The sequence below is a fragment of the Rhododendron vialii genome, chromosome 12a (assembly GCF_030253575.1).
Source record: "Rhododendron vialii isolate Sample 1 chromosome 12a, ASM3025357v1".
In the NCBI taxonomy this organism is placed as follows: Eukaryota; Viridiplantae; Streptophyta; class Magnoliopsida; order Ericales; family Ericaceae; genus Rhododendron; species Rhododendron vialii.
Genome location: NC_080568.1, coordinates 34648925 through 34675797, shown reverse-complemented (window position 1 = coordinate 34675797; position 26873 = coordinate 34648925). Strand labels below are relative to the sequence as shown.

General features: G+C 38.8%; 2 pseudogenes; both read left to right on the top strand.

Moving 5' to 3' along the window:
* Positions 1-7392: 7392 nt before the first annotated feature.
* LOC131309713 (probable arabinosyltransferase ARAD1) lies at positions 7393-25024 on the top strand (annotated as a pseudogene).
* On the top strand, positions 10552-14723 carry LOC131310753 (TOM1-like protein 1; annotated as a pseudogene).
* Positions 25025-26873: the final 1849 nt, after the last annotated feature.

The window sequence follows — 26873 nt, the reverse complement described above, 5'->3', positions numbered from 1 at the left end:
TTAGTGGGATCAAAAATTAGATCCGAGATAGTCTTTTGTTTACTAATTCAAAAAAAAGTAAATTAAGAGTTTTATTATAAGGCAGATATAAATTGATAAACCTAAATTTGTTTTATGATTAGTCCAAAGACTTATGGAGTTATGGTATTTTGAACACAATGCATGATAGCCTCATTCAAAATACCAACTGCTCTCAAAACTAAGATTTGGAATTTCTACCCATTTGAAACAAGTTGAAGCAATTTACAGATTTTTTGAGGGGAGCCACCGTCTCAAATGGAGATCAATCACCTGGGAAAAAGTAGCTGCAGTATCAGTTTATGCAGGGCTCCTTCTATCTGAATTTTTAAGCTTTATAAGAGTGTAAATAACAATAACTACTAGTATACAAGACATGCATACTTCAAATGTTTGGGAAAAAAAAATCTGTTTAGTTTCTTAATTAATGCAAGAGAGTGAACTATTTAAATTGAAAAATCAGGATAAATTAAAAAACGTCAACAGAGGTTAATACTTGTGGCGAGAGATATCAGTTGTCCATCTTCTGGCGGCCTTTTAGAGCCTGAAACTGGTGCCTACAGGAAAAGCCAATACACGACAACTTTGGCACTACAGAAGCTTAATGTGGGTAGCTAGAAGCGGGAAATATCTAAACTAATTCACGTGCAGAAAAAGTGCCTGGATGATTCAATATTTGTGCCAATCAAGAAGTGGCATCATTAACTGTGGAAACATCTACATACCTTTGAACACGGAAATATCCATCAAAGCAACAAATTAGAGAATAACCATACATCAGAAGAAAAGGTAATAAGAGTTCTATCCTATGGCGAGAAGTTCTAATTAGATACATAGAGAGTGCAGTAAAAAATGTTACTATTTTAAGGACCCACCTAATTCAGAAACGTAACCATTTTACAGCAGCAGAGGAGCAAAAGGGATGGCAGCGCAAGTTTACGAAATATAATTGGAAAACAACAAAAGAAGAGTCGATAAGCCCAAAACAGTTCACCTACCTTATCTACTCGTTCTGCTCAAATGTCCTCGCCCAACTACGGGCATACCTGTGTCTCAACTTGAACATGGACGGAAACATGACAGTGGCCGATTCAGTATTGAAAGCTTATTTTGGAATTTGTCTATGGTACACAAATCACTTTTTGGTGCATGTTACCTAAAAAGTCACTTTAGTGGTAAGTATTCCACATTGAGTGGTAAGTATTTTATAAAGAGCGGTAAGTATTCCACATTGAGTGGTATTGTATTCGGAATGTGTAATACTTATCACTTAATGTGGAATACTTACCACTTCATATGAAATACTTCCACAATGAGTGATAAGTATTTCATATGGAGTGGTAAGTATTCCACATTGAGTGGTAATTATTCTATACTTACCATTCAATGAGAAATACGTCCCACTTCTTATGAAATACTAACCACTCAATGTAGAATACTTACCACTAAAGTGACTTTTTGGGTACCATGCACAAAATAAAAAAATAAAAATTGTGTACTATAGATGGACTCCTTATTTTGGAGTTCCGGTATTCAGAAAAATAGAAGGGAAATAACAAGAACAAATTAATTTTGGCCGAATAGAACCCTCGTTTGACTTGTATAAAGATACTTGTTAGTTTTGGTTGTTTCTGGAATGCTCATATGACCTCTATACACGTATTTCTTGCCATGTCCGTGTTCCAATTTTTTAGATGGTTGTGCACGTCCGTGTCAGTGTTAGTGTCCATAACTGTATCAGCAGTACTTATTCCACACAGTAACGTCCCACCTACAATGCCAATCACCATTAAACCTCCTGTACACATATCAATTTCGACACGAGGAAAAGTAGTTGGCCAAACATCTTTCATTATTCATAGAGTACTCAGGTGGGCATGTCTTTCAAAACCTCCGGAAATAACCAAAGTGCATTGCAATAAGTACATATCATTCCTAAGCATAGTCATAGTATAGCTACTGGTACATTACCTTTCAATTATCAGTTCAATCATGATAAAGCTAAAATGCGGACAGGTAATTCTAAGTTCTAGGACAAAATAAGGCATTAGCAAAAAAACTTTGAACTTCGCACATACTATTGAAGGCAGTGACACAGTATATTAGCTCAAACCAAGTAAAGAAATTGAACTTCATACCCAGCTTTTATGAGATTTTGAGCCATTGGTGAACCCATAATTCCAAGACCCAAAAATCCAACACGTGCTGGCATTTCATCTGCTGCAACGAAAAACTACATTTTCAATTGCAAGGGAAAAACCAGTTCAAAAAAAATGTAAGGGAACAACCTATACGCGTACAAAATGAATACCCTATGAAAAATGGAGAAACGAATTGCTTGGAAATTGACATTCCAACTAAATGACTACTACCCAAATGGGAAATTCACCAAAACTAAAACCGGAAACACGCAATTAAGAAAAGAAATTCAGAAAAAGAGAGAGAGTGATTTACGTTTGGGTGCAGAAGTAGATATCTGAGAAGAGAAAGCCTTAAAAGAAAAGGGTTTTGTTGGGGTAGAAGAGATGGGTCGGGCTCTGAATTGATTGGGTATACGAGTGGAGAATCTCGAACCATTTGCAAGATTTTGTTGGGGAAAGCTTTGGAAATGGAGAATTAAGAATCGAAGAAGATGATGATGGTAGGCGATGAGTGCAGTGGGGCTTGAGGAAGCTCATCGCCATGGATTATTTCCCCTTCGCCAGATAGTGTGTGTGGCGTGAAGCGCGAGTTCTGGTCGGTTGTACTTCGCAGGTTAAACATGCGAAGTTTATTACACAGTCATGATACATTCCTAATCAAATATGAACTTAGGTAAGGTTTATTTCACAGATCGAAATCGTTCATTCTGTGGAAATCATCAAGATCAACAATCCTAGAAAAATTAGTTTTAATCGGATACGAATCGATATCTCGTCGAGAAGTAAAATTAATCTTTTGTGTTCATAATGATAGGTTTGTTTTCATTGAATCGAATCCAAGAAACTCGTGTCCGTGCCATTGAGGGTAAACGTCACACTGGCATCCCTGGATTTCACTCAAAATCATACCAAATCTCTTTGCGCGCCCCCCCTGACACACCCCCCGCCCGACCCCACCCCCGGACCAAACTACCCCGGCAATAATTCAACCCCATTCAACCCACGCCATTTTCTTATTTTTTATTTATTTACTTAATAACTTTTATATCTTTTTTCATTTTTATTTATTTAATATTATTTAAGTGTTCCAATTTTCAATCCGGTTGAATCGATGCAAAGATCTTATTTTTTTTATCATTTTGTCTTCAATGATCATAATAAATTTTTGGCTCGAAAGCCTTTCAACAAGTATCCTAAGACTTATTATTTAGTTTCAAGTCTCTCTTAGGGTGCTCATTGAAAGGCCTTCGAGCCAAAAATTCATTATGACCATTTAGGATGAAATGATAAGAAAAATAAGATCTTCGCACCGGTTCAAACGAATTAAAAATCGGAACACTTATTTTTTTACTCTTTATATGTATTTTTAAATTATTTAATATTATACCCGGCAATAATTCAACCCACGGCATTTTTTTATTTCTTATTTGTTTACTTAATAACTTTTATATTTTTTTATTTTTATTTATTTAATATTATTTAAGTGTTCCAATTTTCAATCCGGTTGAATCGATGCAAAGATCTTGTTTTTTTTATCATTTTGTCTTCAATGATCATAATGAATTTTTGGCTCGAAAGCCTTTCAACAAGTACCCTAAGACTTATTATTTAGTTTCAGGTCTCTCTTAGGGTGCTCATTGAAAGGCCTTAGAGCCAAAAATTTATTATGACCATTTAGGATGAAATGATAAGAAAAATAAGATATTCGCACCGGTTCAAACGAATTAAAAATCGGAACACTTATTTTTTTACTCTTTATATGTATTTTTAAATTATTTAATATTATACCCGGCAATAATTCAACCCACGGCATTTTTTTATTTCTTATTTATTTACTTAATAACTTTTATATATATTTTTTATTTATTTAATATTATTTAAGTGTTTCAATTTTCAATTCGGTTGAATCGGTGCAAAGATCTTGTTTTTTTTCATTTTGTCTTCAATGATCATAGTAAAATTTTGGCTCGAAAGCCTTTCAACAAGTACCCTAAGACTTATTATTTAGTTTCAGGTCTCTCTTAGAGTGCTCATTGAAAGGCCTTAGAGCCAAAAATTTATTACGACCATTTAGGATGAAATGATAAGAAAAATAAGACATTCACACCGGTTCAAACGAATTAAAAATTGGAACACTTATTTTTTACGCTTTATATGTATTTTTAAATTATTTAATATTATATATGTGAGTAAATTTCTTTATGTTATTGAAATTTCTTTATTGTAAGAAGTCTTTTAAAAGTAAAACAAAAATTAACTAAAAGTAAAACAAAAAAAAGTTAGTAAAAGTTAAAAAAAAAAACAGTAATTAAAGTTTTTATAAGTAAACAAAAAAAATTAAAACAGTAATTAAAGTCTTTTAAAAGTATAAAAAAATAGTAAAAGTAAAAAAAAAAAAGAAGTAATTATTTACTTTTAAAAGTAAAACAAAAAAAAATTAGTCAAAGTGAAAAAAAAAAAAAAAACCGAAAAAGAAGGGGCAAGGGGGAAAGGCAGTGGGGCCGGGGAAGGGGGTGGTGTCAGGGGGGTGCGAGAAGAGGGCCTCAAAATCATATTGCAGGCCCCATTACTCTATAAATTCACGTTTCACTTACTTATTTTTGTGTAATTGTGTGGGACTTCGACCCACATTTTCAAGGAAACAATTTTTAAAATACCAACTTTACCCTCATTTTCTCTTCCTATTTTTTTCCCCTACGACTGGACTCATTTTATCTACCTATAGATATTTTCGAACATCACAAAAACAAAGCCAAAGCCAAATCTCATCTCTCTCTATTGTTGGAATTTTTTTTTCAATCTAGGTTCATGCTTTAATACTTTTTATATTGCTCATCAATATTAATACTTTAAGGAAAAGGTTAGAAAAATTCGCTAAACACAAAAAAATAACCACTTTTGTAAATAATTGTAGTAATTAGTCCATACCACTCTTATCTTTAACCAATCACATTTTAATTATTCAGGCTATCATCCTCTTTTCAAACAACAAATAAATTTATTTTTTTTGAGAAACGGAAAATGCATAAGTATATAATTGAACTGATACAATTGCAGGAGAGATTAGAGATCTCTTGTATCCTTCCACTATTACATGAGCTTGTTGCATCAAACAAGCAACGTAATTTACCAATCATCAATTTCTCTTACCATTCCATAGCCTTCCTTCCATCCACAACCAAACTACAATCTTTAGCAACTATGATATGACGAAAATTGCGATCGAAACACCATATCCTTGCATCCAAGCAAGCCAGACATTCGGCGGGAAAGGCGGAAGAAGCGAGGGTACTGCAGCCTTGTTGCTCCACTAGTTCCCCCTCCTCCATTAGAATTTAGAACCCATTCAATACCAGAATGCATATCCTTTGTGACACCTTCCATGATTCTCTGTATTTGGTACGGGTAGACGTCTGTGTGTTGCCCATTGTGAAATTGCCAGATTCCATGAGTTGCATACGGCCTACATGTGCTCAAGGAATCATGTGAATCAATTTCCAAACAAAAAAAAAAAAAATCAGCAATATTTAAAGCCCATAATTTTAGCCAAACTTTGCGTGCAATTCTATCGTTATGGTAGAACAAATCTGGTTGTTTTCAGTTGTAAGGCCAAAAAAATGCAAATTTGACCGATGTTCTACAATCTTCCGAGTGCCCCCAAACCATCTAATCCCGCTGTGTTTGATCCCTGTTATGAGGTAAGTTGATAGCCAAGTTGTGGATTGTGGGGCACAATATCAGCAGGAAAAATGAAGCCCTTATCGAAGGAACTCTCCACAATTTTGCCCCAGCGTCGGAAGACTAGACACGGAAACATCACCATGAAACATCGACTGAACACCCAAAGAAGCAACAAAGGGATTAGGGCATTAGGCATCTTAGGTATCCAATGATCTTTAAAAGTTCTAATCACCTTCATGAGCAGGATCCACCAAGTTAAACAAATGCTTCACCATCGTGAATACGCGTTCACCATTCCGAAGACGTGGCCACAACGCAGTTTTCCCTGTTGTTGACCATCGTGGACCCTCCTCTCCTATTGACATATATAAATTCAAAATAAGAATGATGCTAATTGACGATTGCCGAATATCGTCCAGTAATTGCCTGGAAAAATACCACAATGAAAAATTATGAATCTTATCAATGGAATGTTTTTGGCAAAGAACGGAATAATCGTTACGTGGCTTCCCAATGGAATTCTCATTCACCTAAATTAATGAATGATGGCTCGGTTTGCAATGTACAAAGGGAACCAAATGCTACTAGAATGAGCTATTCAAGGGAATGACCAATTGAGTCCAAACAGGAACAGAAGATTAGGGAGAGATCAGAAGAGAGATTTTTCTTTGTTTTGGCTCCAGTCATATATATGTTTTTTAGATTGTATCAGGATTACCTCTAGTCTTTGAGAATGACTTTGTGCGGCCTCCGTATCAACGAACAAAACACTACCACTAGCGTTTCAGAAAGTTGAATAATCCTTAACGGGCTTACTAGTAATGCAGCCATTGAATGCTACAAGTTCAGTTGGGCGAAGTATATAGAACAAGAAAAAACACACCAAAAAAGAGAATAAAAGCTTGGGTGAAAACAGAAACAAAAATTGAATGGGAGATTCAAGAATGAAATGAACCTTCAATTTTCTAAGACACGACCTCTTTTGTACAGGGTATAGTCTGCAGCTCTACAGAGGTCAGGAGTTCTCTCAACAGTGATTGCGTGCCCTGGAAACAGGCCAAATAGGTGTAAAACATGCCGATTGATGCACCTCGGGGTCCTCAAAATTTTGGGCCTGCCATGAAAAAAAGGACAAACAATGTAGTAATATTTATCAGCAGAAAATGAACAAATTAACAGATTTGGTTCTACATACATCACGAACTTATTTAAAAACTAAGCACAAAAACTTGGAAAGTTAACATTCAAACTCTTCACATACCCATTCCATAGTGGAACCATCCCGAGAAATCTTTGTTGGATAAAGTCAAGGTTGAGCTTTACAGACTCTTTCAACCAGATCATCACCACTTTTACCCAATGTCTATTCGCAAGTAATTCCAATTATGAAGGATTTCATCCCAAAAGCTAAAAAAGAGCTGGTAACCAAGCAAAAAAATAAATAAATAAACAGGCAGAAACTTGAGAGATTATGTTTTCGAGTCAAGATAGGAGCTTTACCTCAGCTGCAGAAACAACTTTGGAGATAACTTCTCTGATGACTGATATGTCCATGGTCGAAGAGTAACTCACACTAGCAGGCTATTCATCAGGTGCAATAAAAGTATGTTCTGGAGAGGTTGATGGGTTGGTTTCAAGGACTCCTTCTTTGCCTTCTATATACCAGTCCATTAGAAATGAAGCACATATTTCCAGCATGGGATACTCTTTTTACTGTCCAGAAAACCCTGATTATGTCGAAAACATTTAGCAGAGTGTTTCACTACCAGGAAGTTTTGAGTCAAATACTTTCCTTTTCCTATATTTAAAAAGAAGGAATTTACAAGGTCACCGAGTACAAAATGATGAGTCCTGAATTAACCGTGTAGTGAGTCCATTCGAGGGATCAACATAGCACTACAAAAATCACAAATAGCCATAATTAGAAACAATAGAAATCGTTATAAAACAAGGCTACCAACTTATAGAGGTCATCCTCGTACAAATTTGTCAGAAAATATGAGCTTTATCTAAATTCAATAGTGAAATGAAATCAGGTGCTTCTATCACACATCGAAATCCCATGAAACAATCGAAGCTCATGTAACTGAGATCAATAATGATGCTTCAAATCAGAGTTCGTATTCTTCAAATGTTGGGACATGAAAAATGACACATTGTGGCATAAAAATGACATTGAGTATTCGGGAAAAAAAGCGTGTTCTTGAGATATTTGAAAAAATATCTACGCAAATTTCTCATCAACCTCTGGAAACACCCATCATTGACAGTGATGAGAGCATAGCATAGACTTGATAGACTCGACTTCAAATAAAAAAGGGGAACTTTAGATAACCCAAATTTACAACCTCCGTTAATAACCCAAATTTGGCACCAACGAATTACACTTGGCCGCTTATAAATACATTTGGCCGCGTGTAATTACAAATGGCCGTCAATTATTAAAAGTGTGATTACCATTTACGAATCTGGTGTATATACATGCGTCTTGGATGCGACTAACTACAGTTGGCCGCTTATAATTACACTTGGCCGCTTTTAATTACAACTGGCCGCCAATTATTAAAAGCGTAATTACTATTCGCGAATCTTATGTGTTTTACTGGCCTCTTGACCGCGACCAACTACAATTGAGCGTTTATAACTACATTTTTTCCGCGTGGAATTACAACTGGCCGCTTATGATAAAAGCGTGGTTCTGTTTTGCGCTTTCCGAATAACGCGCCGACAAGGCGCACAGTGTTTCTCTCTCTGCTTCCAATAGGAAGAACTCCATCACTCTTCTCTCTCTCTCTCCCTCCCTCTGTCCCCCCGAAAATGGCTGGAAAACATTCCTCCTCCATAATACCCCGCACCAAATCTCGACTCCATCCTTTTCCACCTCTCTCTCCTACCCCTCTCTCTCCTCTAGGAAGAACTCCATCGCTCTTCTCTCTCTCTCTCCCCAAAAATGGCCGGAAAACATTCCTCCTCCATAACACCCCGCACCAAATCTCGACTCATCCTTTTCCACCTCTCTCTCCTACCCCTTTCTCTCCTCTTCTACACCATCTCCTTCCGATTCCCTCCCGCTCCGCTCCTCCCCAAACTCTAACCCCAGCGCCGACTACTCCTTCGTCGCCTCCCTCGAGAAAGTCCTCGCCCAAAAGCCTCGCGCTCTATTGGATGACACCGTGGCTTCAGTGAGCGAACAAGGCGTGAAGGAGCTGACCGAAAGGCTCTACGGCGATCCGTTTTTTCCTCCCCTTAGGGTTTACGTTTACGAGATGCCGAAGAAGTTCACGTACGATCTGCTGACGTTGTTTCGGAATACGTACAGAGAGACGTCGAATCTCACTTCAAATGGTAGCCCTTTGCACCGTCTGATCGAACAGGCATGATTCTTGACATCTTCTGAGTCTATTTCTTAACATTGTTTCCTTATTGTTAACTGTTGGATTGGGGCTGTGGTAAAATTCCTGTGCATTCGCCGATAAAAAAATTCCTGTGGATTCATTGATTGGTTGAATTTAAAGTCGGTGCGTTGCATGATTTAGTTTCATTCGTGACTTTAATGCCTTTGAGTAGTTAGTTAGGATGAGCTTTAGATTGTTTGAGCTCGGTTAGTTAAAATTTAATCAGTTAGTCGAGGCCAAATATTCGAGCTCAATTGGTATTTAAGAGCTTGAGCTCTGTTCGAGTACTAAACGAGCCTCTATCAATAAGGCGAGCGCATACATATGAGTCGAGCAACAGTTAACCAGAGTTCGGCACGTTTACTAAATGAGCCCTTAACGAGCCTCGAGCTACTCTTGAATGGTTTGTGTGTTTTTAATTTATTTTCTCAGGCTGGTAAGAAATTTCCTTGAGCTATGGGGATTTGAGAAAAATCCGGGACATTTAGAGATCACTGGAGTGTCGTTCCAGAATTTTGATTTTGAAATGTTAAGTTCGTTGATATTGTTATGGAGTGTGGAGCCTGATAGTATGGTATAGAAATGCATGACTCTTGTATCCAATAACAAAGGGAACAGTAGCATATTTTACACCTACCTATATACAATTAGGGAGAGGAATGCATTCCGTAGTTCTTCTTTATTATAGGGAAACTGCTGCACTATGGTGGCCGAAGCCTTCATGGATGAACCCACATAAATGCAGTGTTCCTTTAAGATTGTGCTTCTTTTTTCTTTTTATCTTCAACATGAAGTTGTGGTAGGTACCAGTTTGTTGATTTACCTCCCAAGTGTGAGTGGTGTGAGAGGACGTGGAGAGATGGCACATGGGTCTCCAGCTATCAGTCAAGCTGCCCAACCTGTGCCGTTCGGTGCCATCTGCTGCTACTACTCGTTGACGGATGCTTGAGTGCCTCTGGCCTTTTCTCCTTGTGCTTTGCCTATTTATATGCATGTTTTCCATATGGACTTATGTAGAGAGAGAGAGAGAGAGAGAGAGAGAGAGAGAGAGAGAGAGAGAGAGAGAGAGAGAGAGAGAGAGAGAGAGACGTAAAACTCCATTGTTTCTGTTTCTGTTTGTATTGAATTTGAGTGATTTCTCCTTGGAGCGGGCCAAACCTAGTTACATCTCTGTGTCTGGGTTGTGTGTGTGTGTGACCTTTGACCCCCAACAGCCAATTTTGCCTTTTGAAATCACTATTGTTAAATCATTTTTATCTTTTTGTTTATGCAGCATTCTATTGACTATTGGCTGTGGACGGACTTGATTGCACCGGAATCTGAAAGGCTTCTGAAAAATGTTGTCAGAGTTCATCCTCAAGAGGAGGCAGACCTCTTCTACATTCTAATTTTCACAACCATCAGTTTTTTCTTAATGGAGAAGCAGCAATGCAAGGCACTTTATAGGGTGTGAGTGAATTCCTGATGTTTACTTTAAGTATTTACATTGTTATGTTCTCTTCCGGTGCTTATATAGAAACAATAGAATAAATAAAATATTTCAGTTTTCGAAATAAAATAAAAATACTTATTGTCTAGAGCTGGGTATATAATTCTTCATATACACAGAGGTTGGTAAAGGTCTAAACCACGAGATGACTTTTCGAGGAGACTCCGACGCCGACTAACATCGGAAGCTTCCTTGGGCCGCGTCTTGCGCCGTAAACGCCAACCAATTCCTACCTTTTTCCACTTCATTCCAAGGTACCTATTCGACGCCCTTTTTGTTTTACCCGGCAACTGTTGATTTTGACAAAAATCGTAAGACTTTCTTTTGATCCGACCACTTGTTTGCTTACTCCTACTGGTTGTTATCTAGTATTTGTGTGTATTTTTGCTTTTCGGACTGCTTTATTTCAAGAGTCAATTTGAGTTTGTTTCATGGGTTTCTTGAATTGTTGACGAATCTGTTGTTTTTTCACTTGGCTTTTCCATGTTGTTCTGATCCTCAAAGAGAGAGAGAGAGTAGGGTTGATTTGATTTTTTAAGAAAAATATTTTGTTTTGATGTGAACAATCTAATATGATTTTAATCTTGGAGATTACGTATCAGGGTTGGAATTTGCCTGATTCTGGTTTCACGTGCGATTTATATCTAGGGTTTTTGGGGTACTTTTCAGTTGAACACTTTGTTATATAGACTTTTGGTTTACATAATCGTCTATATTTGTTGTGATTACGCATCATTGCTGGATTTTGCCTAATTTTCGTTTATCTTTTGACTCGTTTCTAGGGTTCAGGTGTAAAGACTAAAGAATTTGTGCGATTGTGGGAGTGATATATAATTTAGGTGTCAAAGATGAGTGACAATTTGATGGAGAAACTTAGCGCTTTGGGTGAGCTCTTGAAGATTGGTGGAACTGAGGTTGGTTGCAAGATGAGTGCTGGGATGACCTCGATGAGTTTCAAGGTGAAGTAGCTAGTCCAAGGCCCGAATAAGGTTGATAAGGTTGTTGAAGATGCAACGGCTGAAATGCTGAACGAGCCTGATTGGGCCACCAACCTTGAACTTTGTGACATGGTTAATCACGACAGGATCAACAGCGTTGATTTGATCGGTGGAATAAAGAAAAGGATCATGTTGAAGAGCCCTAGGGTTCAGTACTTGGCTATGGTGTTACTTGAAACTCTAGTTAAGAATTGCGAGAAGGCATTCTCAGAGGTTGCGGTGGAGCGGGTGTTGGATGAGATGGTGAAGTTGATTGATGATCCCCAGACTGTTGTTAACAACAGGAACAAGGCTCTGACACTGATTGAAGCTTGGGGGGAGTCTTCTGATGAGCTGCGATATTTGTCTGTTTATGAAGAGACATACAAGGTACCCCACTGTAAAATTTGGCTCCATTTTCACTAAATGCCAGTTACCATTGCTTATCTCTTTCACTGTTGCACACAAAATTAGTGATTGAATGACTGAATAGAAGTTAAAAGAGGTTTTGAAAACGATCTTAGTAAAATGATAGCCAGGAATTCTACGAGGTAAAAGAAAGAATGACTTTTGATGCGTAGTAGAACTAATGAGTGGGTTGCTGTGTACTTTTACAAGCTTTGAATGAAATTGATTTTATTTATTTATTTATTCTTTGGCAGAAGCTATGGAATATTTATTACATTTAACCTTCCGTACTTATTACTCTTGTGTTTTAGAGTTTGAAATCAAGGGGCATATGGTTCCCTGGCCATGATAATGAGAGTTTGGCTCCTATATTTACTCCTCCTTGTTCAGTCTCGGCTTCAGAATCCAGTCCTAATCTTGCTCAACAACTTGACCGTGAGATTCCTGCACAAACCTTTTCAGCTGAACAAACAAAGGAAGCATTTGATGTGGCTCGAAACAGTATTGAGCTTCTAACATCAGTTTTGTCCTCTTCGCCCCAACAAGATGCTCTAGAGGTATTTCATTTATCACGTTATAAATGGATTTCATTTTACTGATGTCTAGAACTTCATTTTAGCCCAGAGTGTCATCTGCGGCTGTGTTATTTTCTGAAAGGTATTATAAGTGGAAGTGGTTTTACTTGATGTGGCAACATGGTCTTGTGAGATCTTTTAGGGGTCAGTTGCGTATTGGGTTCGTTTAAACCGCCAACTAGTTGTTTTCATGTCTAACATTATTGGTTCACATTATTAGCCTGTCAACTGTAGTTACTTGTGGCTGTTAAAAAACAAAAAACAAAAAACTATAGTCAATGTGCATGATGTTGATGTTTTCTCGGCCTTGTCTTTTATCGTTCCTATATTGGAAGATGTTGATTGACCAAGTTCCAGAGCTATTCAGTCAGCATTGGGTTATTTGTTTGATAAAACAAAATTTAGGTAAGAGCCATCTTCGTTCTCGGCACGTGATGCTTAGCTTACAAGGATCTCATTTCTTCTCTTCTTGAATTCTCTTTCTTCTGCCTTTCTCCTAATATCAAACTTGATGTCATTCAATAAGAGATCAGGAACTCTAGGAGTACCTCCAAAGACCCTATGATTCCTTTCCCGCCATATTTAATTGACATAGCAGTCCAAGCAACTTTCCTAGCTGTGCTTGCGGAAAGGCTTGCCACCAAACTTGTCAATAGATAGGCGACTTAATAGGATTTGAGATACTCTTTAGCTCTTTGTGATCTTTGTATCCGAAGGGAATGCTCTAGACATTTCTACTCTTTGTTCTAAAATACTTGGGTTACCACAAAATAAAAAATTGAAACTTCAACCCAGTCACTCTCTCTTGTTTTCAAGTATGGTATCCTAACTCACCCTTTTCCTTGGTACTTTTCTTGATTATATTTTCATAAATCGTAGCAGTCACACTGCCACTGTTAAAAGAGTGTTCCCTTCCTTCCTTTTCTTTCGATGAATATTCATGGTGAAACAGTGAATGCAAAAGAAAGTGATTTTTGTTTGGCTTTGTACATCGAAAAAGATGTGTTTGGCAACATAAGTACTAAATGAGGTCTACCCCTCATGTTTTATGTTTTAGATCTTCTAGATAGACTAAAAATTGTCCACTTTGAGTTGTTTTGATTCTTATCATGAAAATCCAATATCATCTCATGCGATCCCGAAATGCTTTGACATTTCTATTTGTGTTTTTGACGTTGCCCAAACATGTTTCAAAAACTTCTCCTTTTCCTAGCTAACCAAAGCAACAAATTGAAATGAAATTTTGATCCTTGGTCCAGCCGAACTGTGGGTGAATGTCTCTGTTTCTGCTTACTCTCTTACTTCTGCTGATTTCTGTTGGCAGGATGACTTGACAACCACATTTGTACATCAGTGTCATTGGTCCTAGTATACTGTCCAGAGAATCATTGAGACTGCAGGGGAACTAAGCCTTACTTTTTGAAGCCTTGAACGTGAACGATGAAATCCAGAAAGTCATCTCGAGGTATGAAGATTTGAAGAAACCTTCTGTCGTTCATCGGGAGCCCGACCCTGCTATGATTCCTGTAGCCGTGGAGCCCGATGATTCGCCCCATTTTGGGAAAGAAGATGCCCTCATCAGAAAATCAGCAACTTCTCGGGCTGCTGGGCCTGCAGGGCACAACAATGAGATGATGGACAATCTCGATGAGATGATTTTTGGCACGAAATCCAGCGGCACATCTGAATCGGGGCAGGACACCTTGAAGAAGGCACAACCCACTAAAGATGACCTGATCTCATTTTGATTTTTTCTGTTCTATGAAAAACATTTCTGTCGTTGGATTGGATATCTCGATGGTTTAGGAGCAACGGGTTTGGTGCTTGCGATTTCACAACCATCATGAACTGGACCAGGATATTCTCTTTTTCGTTTCTCTTTCATACGTTTTCTTGCTTTCACTTGTATTTGTCCATGCACGTCGTTTCAGGGATTTGTGTCTGAATTGGCTAGGTAATTGCTTGAGGAGCTATATACAGAAACGAACATTATGAACAGCTTCTGTGTTGTTTTCGTAATGCTACATGTTTGATCTTAATGTGGTTTGTGGATGATTCTTGTTTAAACCCTTTTTTTTTTCCAGCTAATTGGGACAATTTTTGCTTAGTAAGCCCACCCCAAAGATGAGTGCTCTCCACGGCTTCGCTATCGCTCATGACTATGGATGTTCTCAATCCTTTTTTAAATTGTCTTTTAAATTAAAATATATGGACCATTAGGAAGATCTTTAATCTGAGACAGAAGGTTCAGGTTTGGGTTAAAACTGTCGTGGGTAGTGGTTTGAACACTTTCACCCTCTTGGCCCTCTCAAGGCTTGGTTTGGAGATAGATTAGATTACAATTGATTTAGATCTCACTCCTTTGAGGTGGCTTCTATCATCCGAGATAATGCTTGGCGCTGGGATAGAACAAGAAACCCTATTGTCAGATCACGAGGAATCAGTTCTTTGGACTTTAACTGCAAGTGGCCAATTCTCCATTAAATCTGCTTGGCAGGGTCTGAGAAGTCCTTCCCCCAAGGTTTTTTCGTGCAATCTGGTTTGATTTCGACGTGTAGCTCTAGATGGTCTGTTATTGGATGGTTGACTATCTTAGCAAGGTTATTTGCAAAAGACAGAATGCAGGTGTGGGGGATCATTGATAATATTTGTTGTTAGAAAGAGAGAGAAATGAGAAAAGTGTTTAGGGTTGTTACGTTACCCTAACACACAAAGACTTTTTTTATATTATGAGATACTCATTACAATGAGATAATTAACCAATGTGGGACTAACATAAGCCTGACAATACTCTAACACTCCCCTTCAAGCTGGAGAGTAAATATCACAAAGTCCCAGCTTGTTACATAACAACTCTAACCGGGGCTTGAACAATGACTTAGTAAACACGTCAGCTAACTGAGTACCGTGCTATGGCTCATACCACATGACGGAACAATTTAAAGATTTTGTAAGACGGCTTACAGACATAAGATTAAATGGGAAACGAGGAACATGTAATACAGATGTCAATGTAAGAGAGGAAGAGACAGGAACTGAACCCAAACCAGTAACAGCAGTGGTAGATCCATCAGCTAAGGTAACATGAGATGATCTACCAACTGGCTGTCGATCACAAAGGAAAACAGGTGTACCAGTCATATGATCCGTAGCTCCCGAGTCAATAACCCAAGGAGAGGAAGAAGAGGAGGCAACACAAGCAATAGATGGACCGGTCTGAGCAAGCGTAGCAGCGGAAGATCCTGTCGTATTCTGAAATGACAATAAGCGCTGGTACTCATCAGCTGAAATAACCAAACTATCGGTAGAAGATTGAGCAAACTGTCCAGTATCCTCAGAGACAGTGGCCTGATGAGCCTGAGGAAAACCATACAACTCATAACATGTGTCCACCCAATGATTGGTCCCCCCACAGTAAGTACACAACCGAGCACCACGGCCGCGACCACGGCCTCCCCCTGTCGTGCGGCCACCTCGACTAAATGTACGATCACCTCGACCACCGATAACAGTATCTGTACGGCCAACAGAACCACGGCCATGTATTCCAAAATCGCGGCCACGACCTCTAAACCTAGAATCACTGCCGCGAGCACGACCACGGCTGACTGAGAACACAGAGCTATCAGAAACAGCGGAAGTTAAAGCAGAACGGTCAGGAGTCGGGGCAGAAATAGATGATGACTGACGGAGACGACTGAAAACCTCACTGAGAGGAGGTAAGTCACGAGTCCCTAAAATCTGATTACCCACAGGACCAAAGTTCGATGATGCACCGGAGAGAAATCGAGTGACCCTCATACGGTCACGCTGGCGCCGCATAACCTGAATATCAGTAGAAAGTGGCTCACAAATATCCAATACATTACAAATGCGCCGAAACTTAGCATAATAATCTTCAAAAGAATCATCACCCTGAGTTATAGCAAAGAAAGACCGATGAAGGTCATATGTGCGACGGAGATTGTCGACACCTGAATACAATTCTTTTGCCTGGGTCCACACCTCTTTAGCAGTATCACAGAACATTAGAGTACTAGCAACTTGTTCAATCATACTATTCCATAACTCGGAACGAATACGGGCATCAATAGCTTTCCATGCCCTATATGTTGGTTCATCAGTAGTAGCAGGAGCATCATCAATCAAATAGGAGTCCTCGGATTGACCCATATAATACACTTCAACGGCTTTAGCCCAAAGAACATAATTGCCCCCATTTAATGGGGTGGAGGTAATAGGGCGCCTGTCGCGAGACCAAGAACCACCAGATAAGCTACCAATAAGAGTAGAACTAGTGCTAGATACAGTACCAGAATCAGAATCCTTCTTCTGCTCAGACATTTTACCGGTCAACGGAGAGGCACCAATCAATAAGAACCAACAAGATCAACTAACAGGAGCAATAACTACCAACAAGCGAACATCAACAGAAGCAAGAACAACTAGAACTGACCACAGCCATAAATACCCAACAGATTGGACGTGCGTTAGACATTACAGTCACGGATACGAACTCCATAGATGACGTAGATCCACCAATAACTAAACAGGATAAATCGAACACCGTCCAACCCAAATAAACTGAACAAAACAACTCCAAAATGTCCGACTTACATCAATATTGAGTAGAAGATAGAGAAACGACGATCACAGGAGGCTGAAATCACATGAATCTGCAACTAGGAGACTCGCCGGAGTCAGGCGAGGGTCGCCGGAGACTGGGTGACTGCCGGCGAGGGTCGCCGGTGGCTGGGCTGTGGGTGGCGACGGATTTGAGGCTGGTACAAAAGAGAGTCGGCAGAGAAAGGAGTAGATATGATAGAGAAAGAAGCAGATCTGGTACAGAAGAGAGTCGCCGGAGTCAGGCGATGGCCGGCGAGGGTCGCCGGTGACTGGGCGACGGCCGGCGATGGTCGCCGGCACCTGGGTTGGAGTTGTCAGGCGTAGATCTGATGGTCTTCAGAAAACTCCACTGTTCACAGCCGAGATTACTGTTCACGACTCCACTGTTCACAGCCGAGATTACTGTTCACGACTGTTATGTGGTGGTGGGTGACGTATGGTAGATTTACAGTGGGTTCCGCTCTGATACCATGTTGTTAGAAAGAGAGAGAAATGAGAAAAGTGTTTAGGGTTGTTAAGTTACCCTAACACACAAAGACTTTTTTTATATTATGAGATACTCATTACAATGAGATAATTAACCAATGTGGGACTAACATAAGCCTGACAATACTCTAACAATATTGATTGTGTCCTATGCTCTGGGGGTACTACGGAGAATCACTCTAACTTATTCTTTTCATGCCCTTTCTCTTTTCAAGTCTGGAGTCATATTCTCACCAAGAACAATATTACCAAATCACCTGGAAATCTGATGCAGGATCTGGACTGGTTATGAGTCTTAATATGAAGGGTAATGCATTTTATTTCTACAGTCCTTGTGCAAACTGTCCCTAGCTGCTACCATTTATCACCGATGGAAGGGGAGAAATCTAGAATCTTTCAGCATAAGATGGTAAATGTGGATGAAGTGATGAAGAGAATAGTTACAGATATGAGATTCTGTATCGGTTCTTGGAGGAGAGTGAAGTGTACATTTGCAAATTATCAGTTGTGTTTGGCGTGGCAAATCTCTCCTAAACTAATTCATATCGGATGTATATAACTCGTTATTGTAATGATCAAATCCTAATTCACCCAAGATTACGAACATTCCAAACATAGCCTACTTCAAATTAGCCCCGAACAGTTGAGCTTCAAAAAAAAAGTATGAAATACTTTACAGATTGTGAGTTGGAGATGAGAGGGCACCAAAAAAGTAATTGGAGCTCACACTTCAATTGCATTCCAAAGACGCGAGTTTTGTTCTTGTCATTTCGAAGACGGCGTCGTCGCTAAGCAGTTGAAAGCTCTCATCTTGGGTAGTAAACCAGCGGGTACCCATGCACGAATATACTCGTTTTTTAGAAATACAAGTTCTCATCAATCCAAATGCCATTGTTAAGCAAAAGTTTACGGCCAGGTACTACAATTCCCCGTCCATGAGTGAAAATTCGCGCACAGTTTACGTTTTTCACATCGTGTTTCAGAAATGCGAGTTCCCAATAACCCAAATGATGTCATTGCAGAAGTTGGTGGCTAGGAGCAAAAGTTTGCTATCACAAGTCTCATGTGTTATTGTTTCTGTTTCTACACTTATAGAAAGAACTCCATTATTGAAAGTGTGATTATCTCGCGTGTTTACATGTCTCTTGGCCGTGACGAATTACACTTATCCACGTGTAATTACCACTGACCGCCAATTATTGAAAGCGTGATTATCTTCGCGAATCTCGTGTGTTTACAGCTCTTGGACGCGACGAATTACACATGACCGCTTATAATTACAGTTGGCCGCGTATAATTACAACTGGCCGCCAATTATTGAAAGCGTGATTACCATTTGCGAATCTTTTGTATTTACATGCGTCTTAGCCGCGACGAACTACACTTAGCCGCTTATAATTACATTTGGCCGCGTGTAATTACAATTGGCCGTCAATTATTGAAAGCGTGATTTCCATTTGCGAATCTCTTGTATTTACATGTGCCTTGGCCGCTTATAATTACACTTGGCCGTTACAAACTACAGTTAGCCGTTTATAATTACATCGGGCCGCTTGGAATTACAAATGGCCGCTGATAATGGAAGCGTGGTTCTGTTTCGCGCTTTCCAAATGATGCGAACAACCCCCGCTTATGGCTTATGGCTTATGGGAAGAACTCCATCACTCTTCTCTCTCCTCTCTGCAAAAATGGCCGGAAAACACTCCTCCTCCATAACACCCCGCACCAGATCTCGACTCCTCCTTTTCCTCCTCTCTCTCCTACCCCTCTCTCTCCTCTTCTACACCATCTCCCTCTTCACATCTCCTTCCGATTCCCTCCCGCTCCGCTCCTCCCCAAACTCTAACCCCGGCGCCGACTACTCCTTCGTCGCCTCCCTCGAGAAATTCCTCGCCCAAAAACCAGAGTTCATACATATGAGTCGAGCTATAGTTAACCAGAGTTCGGCTCGTTTACTAAATGAGCCCTTAACGAGCCTCGAGCTACTCACGAATGGTTTGTGTTTTTAATTTATTTTCTCAGGCTGGTAAGAAATTTCCTTGAGCTATGGGATTTGGGAAAAATCCGGGACATTTAGAGATTACTATAGTGTCGTTCCAGAATTTTGATTTTGAAAATGTTAAGTTCGTTGATATTGTTATGGAGTGTGGAGCCTGATAGTATGGTATAGCAAGGCATGTCTCTTGAATCCAGTAACATAGGGAACAGTAGGATATTCTACATCTAGCTATATACACTCTAGGGAGAGGAATGCATTCCGTAGTTCTTCTTTATCATAGGGAAACTGCTGCTGCTATGGTGGCTGAAGCCTTCATGGATGAACCCACATAAATCCAGTGTTCCTTTAAGATTGTGGTTCTGTTTTCTTTTTCTTCTGTATTCATATCTCCAACATTTTGTGTTAGGTTCCATGAACTCACTAATCAACATGAAGTTGTGGTAGGTACCAGTTTGTTGATTTACCTCCCAAGTGTGAGAGGTTTGAGAGGACGTGGAGAGATGGCTAATGGGTCTCCAGCTATCAGTCATGCTGCTCAACCTGTGCCGTTCGGTGCCATCTGCTGCTACCAACTTGTTGATGGAGGCTTGAGTGCCTCTGGCCTTTTCTCATTGTTTCTGTTTGTATCGAATTTGAGGGATTTCTCCTTGGAGCGGGCCAAACCTAGTTACATCTCTGTGTCTGGGTTGTGTGTGTGTGTGTGACCTTTGACCCCCAACAGCCAATTCACTGTTTGCCTTTTGAAATCGCTATAGTTATGCTGACATTATATGCACTTTGTTATGAACTTATGAGCCATTCCTTTTTGTTCCATTTTTTTAGTTGATATCATTTTGCAGAAATTAGCCAAACGTGTCCTTTTGGATAACTGCTAAATGTAGCCTTTCTTGCCTGTATGTGAGTTGCTATTGTTATTAACCACATTTGCTTCCATCTGAAGTTAAAAATCATTTTTATCTTTTTGTTTATGCAGCATTCTATTGACTATTGGCTGTGGACGGACTTGGTTGCACCGGAATCTGAAAGGCTTCTGAAAAATGTTGTAAGAGTTAATCGTCAGGAGGAAGCAGACCTCTTCTACCTTCCAATTTTCACAACCATCAGCTTTTTCTTGATGGAGAAGCAGCAATGCAAGGCACTTTATAGGGTGTGAGTGAATTCCTGATGTTTACTTTAAGTATTTACGTTGTTATGTTCTCTTCCGGTGCTTATATAGAAACAACAGAATAACTAAAATATTTCAGTTTTCGGTTCTAGTAGGCTTTTGTTAAAATTTTTCTAATGAGATAGCTGTAACACTTGATGTACAATTTTATTCTTTTGCGTGTTGTAAAAATCTGATTTACTTTTCATTAATCTCATAGGAAGCTTTGAAGTGGGTAACAGATCAGCCTGCATGGAAGCGGTCTGAAGGAAGAGACCATATACTTCCAGTTCATCAGATATATGAAGAATGCAATTTGGCTGTTACCAGATGTGGACTCCACAGGGAACCGGTTAGTATTTGAATCAAGTTGCAATGGATATGTCTAATGTCTCGTTTTTTTGGGCTGCTGATGACTAATTAAAGTAACAAGTTTCAGGTACAAGCCTGGGCAAGTTTCACTTGAGAAAGACTTGATACTTCCATATGTCCCCAATGTTCATTTGTGTGATAAAAAATGCTTATCTGAAAGTAAAGCCAACAGAAAGACACTGTTATTTTTTCGAGGGAGGCTTAAAAGAAATGCTGTTAAAGAGTTTTGGTCCAGACTAAGAAGTGAAATACCATTTGTCTATTTTGATTCATTTAAGAGAATGTTTTGGAAAGTTAAAGATAATCCTGGTCAGTTATTTAGATGTGGAATCAAAGATCACGTGATATGATGTTCTGGCAATATTCAGAGACAGTTGTAGACTTGCAGTGAATCCTTAAGAAGTACTTGATGAGAGTTTGCTTTGTTTCGTTCTGGAAAAATTGAATAGCACACATATAGGCCAAAAAGATGGCAACTTTTCTTTTGAAGGCCAACAAATTGGACTTTCTCAGAGGAATGATATGAAGAAGCTAGATGTGACTTTATTTTTAAGCGTAATAGTGGGCATGATAACAAGATTGGTAATTGGTCATGGCCTATATGAGATCCTTGTTAGAGAATCCAAAGAGTGTTGGATGTATCATTTGGTGAGCCTCCGCAATGCCACCTCATTGGAGGTTGTCTTTGTGGTGTTTGTACACTTGTCATTAGGAGTATTTTCAATGCAATCATAATAAGATTGGAGCCGACCATTTTCTCATATCTAGGTGATTTGTTTTATCTTTTGAATGCAGAAATACAAAATTGAAACAAAAATGACGGGACCAAATTAGGATTTTGCAATTTGAGTGGTTAAATTAACCATAAAAGCCATAGTATGAGGAGATCTGTATCCAGTGGTTTGTCCTTTCAGTTCATCACGTGGGCACACAAAGTATGATTGTGTAATTTGAGTGCTTAGTAGAGCCAGCAATGTCAGAGATCATAGCCAGTGATTTTTCTTTTCTATTAAGAGCAAAGGAAACTTCATATATTGTGTCTTTTCGTTGATTGTTGTGACAGTTCTGACATCTGATTGGCTTGTGCTTATTTTGTGTGTCCTCTCATTTTCTTGGTTCTTAATCTATCTTGTTTCACTTTCAGGGAGGAAAAATACGTTCTAAACTTGGGGCTGAGCTTAGTGGCACTGAGGGTGTCCAAATAGAAGAAGGGACGGTTGGAGAAGCAGGCAAAGAAGCGGCTCAGGATGGCATGCGCAAGTAAATTACAAAAGACATTATGAATTCTGTTTCAGACTGTAGGTTTGGTGGTGCACTCTTAAGTAATTTTCCTTTTGGTATCAGGTCCATCTTTTGCCTAAGTCCAGCTGGCGATACTCTGTCATCTGCCAGATTGTTTGATGCTATTGTGAGTGGGTGCATCCCTGTTATAGTTAGTGATGAACTAGAGATTCCTTTTGAAGGAATACTTGATTATCGGAAGGTTTGTATCTCGTCGTTAAGATTTTCTGTTAGTTTCTTTGTTCGATGCATCGTTTGAGGTCAGGATCCTATGGAAAATAAAGTATAAAGGAAAAGATAGTGATGATAAAGTTTGAGGTTCGATTGCATATGTAGAGAAAAATCCGGTTCTTTTGGAAAGTTTTGTGTGAATTGTATTGACCCTCATGTTGGCAGAATCTGCTTTAGTTGATGCTTTATGAAGGTCTAACTCTTACACGTTTTCAGGTTGTGCTTCACGATTGGTAGAATGGGCCAGAGCAATAAACATGATTTTCCAATGTACGATGTGAGCTCTTGGTTTTAATTGGTTGTGGTTTGTTGGGTAAAGCAGATAGCTCTGTTTGTTTCCTCCAGTGATGCTGTGCAGCCGGGCTGGCTTTTAACATTCCTTAGAAGTATTAGTCCTTCTCAGATCAGAGAAATGAGAACCAATCTAACTAAGGTTTGTGGCTCTTAGGAATCAAAATGTTTGCAATGGTTCATGTGTTGTGTACCAAATCATTGTCTGGGTAATGTGCAGCTAGAACTTTACGGTTCCAGCCAATTATTTATTTGGTGCAACTGCATACAGTTCGCTTTAATTTACTATCAATTTGTTTTTGGAAACTTTTTTCTTTCCTGGTGCTCCTTTTGTCACCAATCTTATATGAATGTCTGGATTCTTCTGTAATGCGCACACAAGTAGAGGACTGATTCTATTATTATTTATCCTTTCTCAGTACGCAAGGCATTTCTTGTACTCCATCCTGCTCAACCTTTGGGTCCTGAAGATTTGGTTTGGCGAATGGTTTGCTTCTCTCCCCTGTGTACATTCATCTGGAGTTTGATTCAGTTAGTGTGTTCTAAGAAGTCCTATTGAATAAATGAATCTGGTTTGACCATCACTGGCTTCTAGTTTCTTGATTGACTGTTATTTTATTTTTTGCACTTTTTAAATTTTATTACAAACCTGTTGGGAAGGCTTTCTTTCTGGAATATTCAAGGACTTCTGCTTTGTTGTTTAGGAGGAAAATTAGATAGACCAACGTTGTTACACATATTCTACTCACAAACTTTACATTTTTCAAAAAAATCAATCAGAGAACCTCGTTTTATTTGTTTCTCTGGGGAACAAGAGATGAAGAGAAGTTGACAGTTGATACACTGGTTCACTTCTCCAAGTCGATGCCTCTGTGACCACGCAATCAGAACACCTAAATCGACGCTGCGACAGATAGAAAAGGTACAGTAGGATTTCACAGTAGTATACTAGTTTCGGGGGCGTTAGTTAAATCTGAGTCCGTCTGTGGGCTTAGTAACTTTGTACAAGTATTGTGATTTGCTCTATTGTGCGAATGTTGTTTCTGTTTGGTTGTGATGGTGATACATATTAGACCTTTGCCCCACATGAGCTCTGCTCTTGTGGACAGGGGTCACAGGGCAATCGCTAATTATGGCTACTTTGGTGCAGCTCCAGATACCTCTGATGTAGCTAATAGTAGGATTTGTCATGATGATTTCTTGATACATTTTTCTTTTGGCAATTTGACAGCAACACAGCCAAATGCTAATGTCATAATATTGTCGGGAAGTACTGTAATCGATCAGTTTTTATCTGTGTATAGAACAAGTACAGTTCATTTTGGGGGCACTGTAGAAATACTGCATATTTGAGTTGCTCCTTTATGGACCAGTTTTACTGTAGTTGTCCTAAAAGTTGAATTGGTGGTCCGTTTTCTGTCTTTACTACAGTCACAGTGCAAATGGATCAATGAGATGCTTGTCAAGAAAAAGGATAACTTTGTTTGTTTGGCGTTTTTATACGCATATAATAATCTGATTTACCGTTGTTTTGCTGGTGTGAACAGATGGCTGGTAAGTTGGTGAACATCAAGCTTCACACTCGGAGATCGCAGCGGGTGGTGAAAGAATCTAGAAGCCTGTGCACTTGTGATTGCAGGCTTGCCAAGCTCACAAGCCCAGGTTCCTCTTCTTGATTGTTGAGGAAGAGTGATTTTCGGTTACTCTTCTATCACGTGAGGGCATCATGGCTACAAATGCCAGAATAGGAGTTACTACTTGGGTATTCTTTTGCAGTGTAATTTATGTGAATTGCTTTAGTTAGGCGGAAGAGAGATATGTGGGCCATTTTCTTTGTACAAACAGAGGTGATCTCGATCATCATTTGACTGACAATACCAGATCAAGAAGATGATGATGATTCTTTGTGATTGCGTAGTGAGCCTCTCTTTAAGCCAAAAAAAAAAAAAAAACTTTCATAGCTTGATGTGTCAACGAACTTCTTGTGCCTCACTCTTAGCAAGCAAGTCCTTCATCGCTCGATATCGCCACAAAAAGGGTTGACTTGGTCGGTAAGTCCGATAGCTTACTCTTTTAGTAAGCAGGTTCTCTCAGAGCTTGATAACTTCACGACATAACCAGGCAAGTGCATCGGCAAATGGTAATACCTGGCTAGATGATGGAGAAACAAGCCGCATTCTGTTCTGTTTCCTCGGACGTGCGAAGCCACAAAACTTGAATGTAGATTCGGCATCGTGCAAGGAGGGAGGGTGGATGGATGTAGATTCGACATCATGTCATGTTCGTGTCCCACAAGTTCGGGTTCATATTAGAATCTTCTCAATTCGAAACTGACCTAGTTGATCAAGTTCACCGTGTCATTTATTTGATCTGTCGTTGCTGTTGTCGTTATCATATCATTCACAGTGATTTACGTATGATTCACTTTTCAACCTTATTGTGTCGTGACATAAACTAATTTACAATGGTTTATTTGATCAACAATGCCAAAAATGCAAGTTCGGATTCATATTAGAATATTCTCCGAGAATGACTATTTCAATTTCCTTCAATTTAACAATTTTTTTTCAGTTTTTTATACATGAGAAACATCACATGAAAATAGCTACTTGAACAGACATTTGATTCGATTCCAATACAATAAAACATGGCATAAATGTGATTTGCTCTGGACGTAAATTCATATAGTAGAAAAAATTAAATTTAGCAGGGTTAGAATTTTAGGTGCAAATAATACTCGAGGGTGATTCCACTAATCTGAACTGCAACTTTTTTGTTTTGTTCTTATTTAAATTTTTTTTGCGTTAGTTTTATGCCAAACTCTCATGCATTATTGGTTCGTCTTGACGAGAGGAATCGAAAATGTATAATTTTCAAGAAAAAATCCAAAAAGTCATTTCTGGCATTTTGAGCTTTTTTTTTATTATATATATTTTCAAAAATATTTGTTTGAAAGTTAATTTTTTACTTTTTTGATTCATTTCGTCGAGACAAACTAGTAATATAAAAAAAAATTGGCTCAAAACTAACAAGCACAATTTTTTTTAAAATAAAAACAAAATAAAAAAGTTGTACTAGTCCACAATTCTCAACCTCAACGGCTTTGATTAGACTTCCAAAATCTTAACAATAACATGCGCGAGTTTTGGTTAACATGCGCAACGGTTCCATTCAGTGAAATCATGTTGTTCAAGCGCGAGTTTTGGTCGAATAGACTTCGCAGGTTAAAGATTTGAAAAGTCTTTTAACACAGTCATGCTACATTACTAATTAAATATAAACTTACACAGGGCTTATTTCACATATCGAAATCGTTCATGTTGTGAAAATCATCAAGATCAATAATCCTAGTCAAATTCATTTTAATCGCATTCGAATCGATATCTCGTCGAGAAGTAAAATGAAGCTTTTGTGTTTATAATGATAGGTTTTTTTCATTGAATTGAATCCAAAAAACTCGCGTCCGTTCCATTGGGGTTAAACTTCACTGGCACCCCTGGATTTAACTCAAATTATATTGCATTCCTCTCTTCTCCAAAATCATACTACACCTACTTATTTTTGTGAATTTGTGTAGCACTTAAACCCACATTTTCAACCAAACAATTTTTGAAATACCAACTTTACCCTCATTTTCTATACCCTTTTTTTTTAGTCACCGAACTCATTTTACCTACCTATAGATAATTTCAAACATCACAAAAAGAAACCCAAAGCCAAATCCCATCACTCTATATTCTTTGAACTTTTTTCGATCTA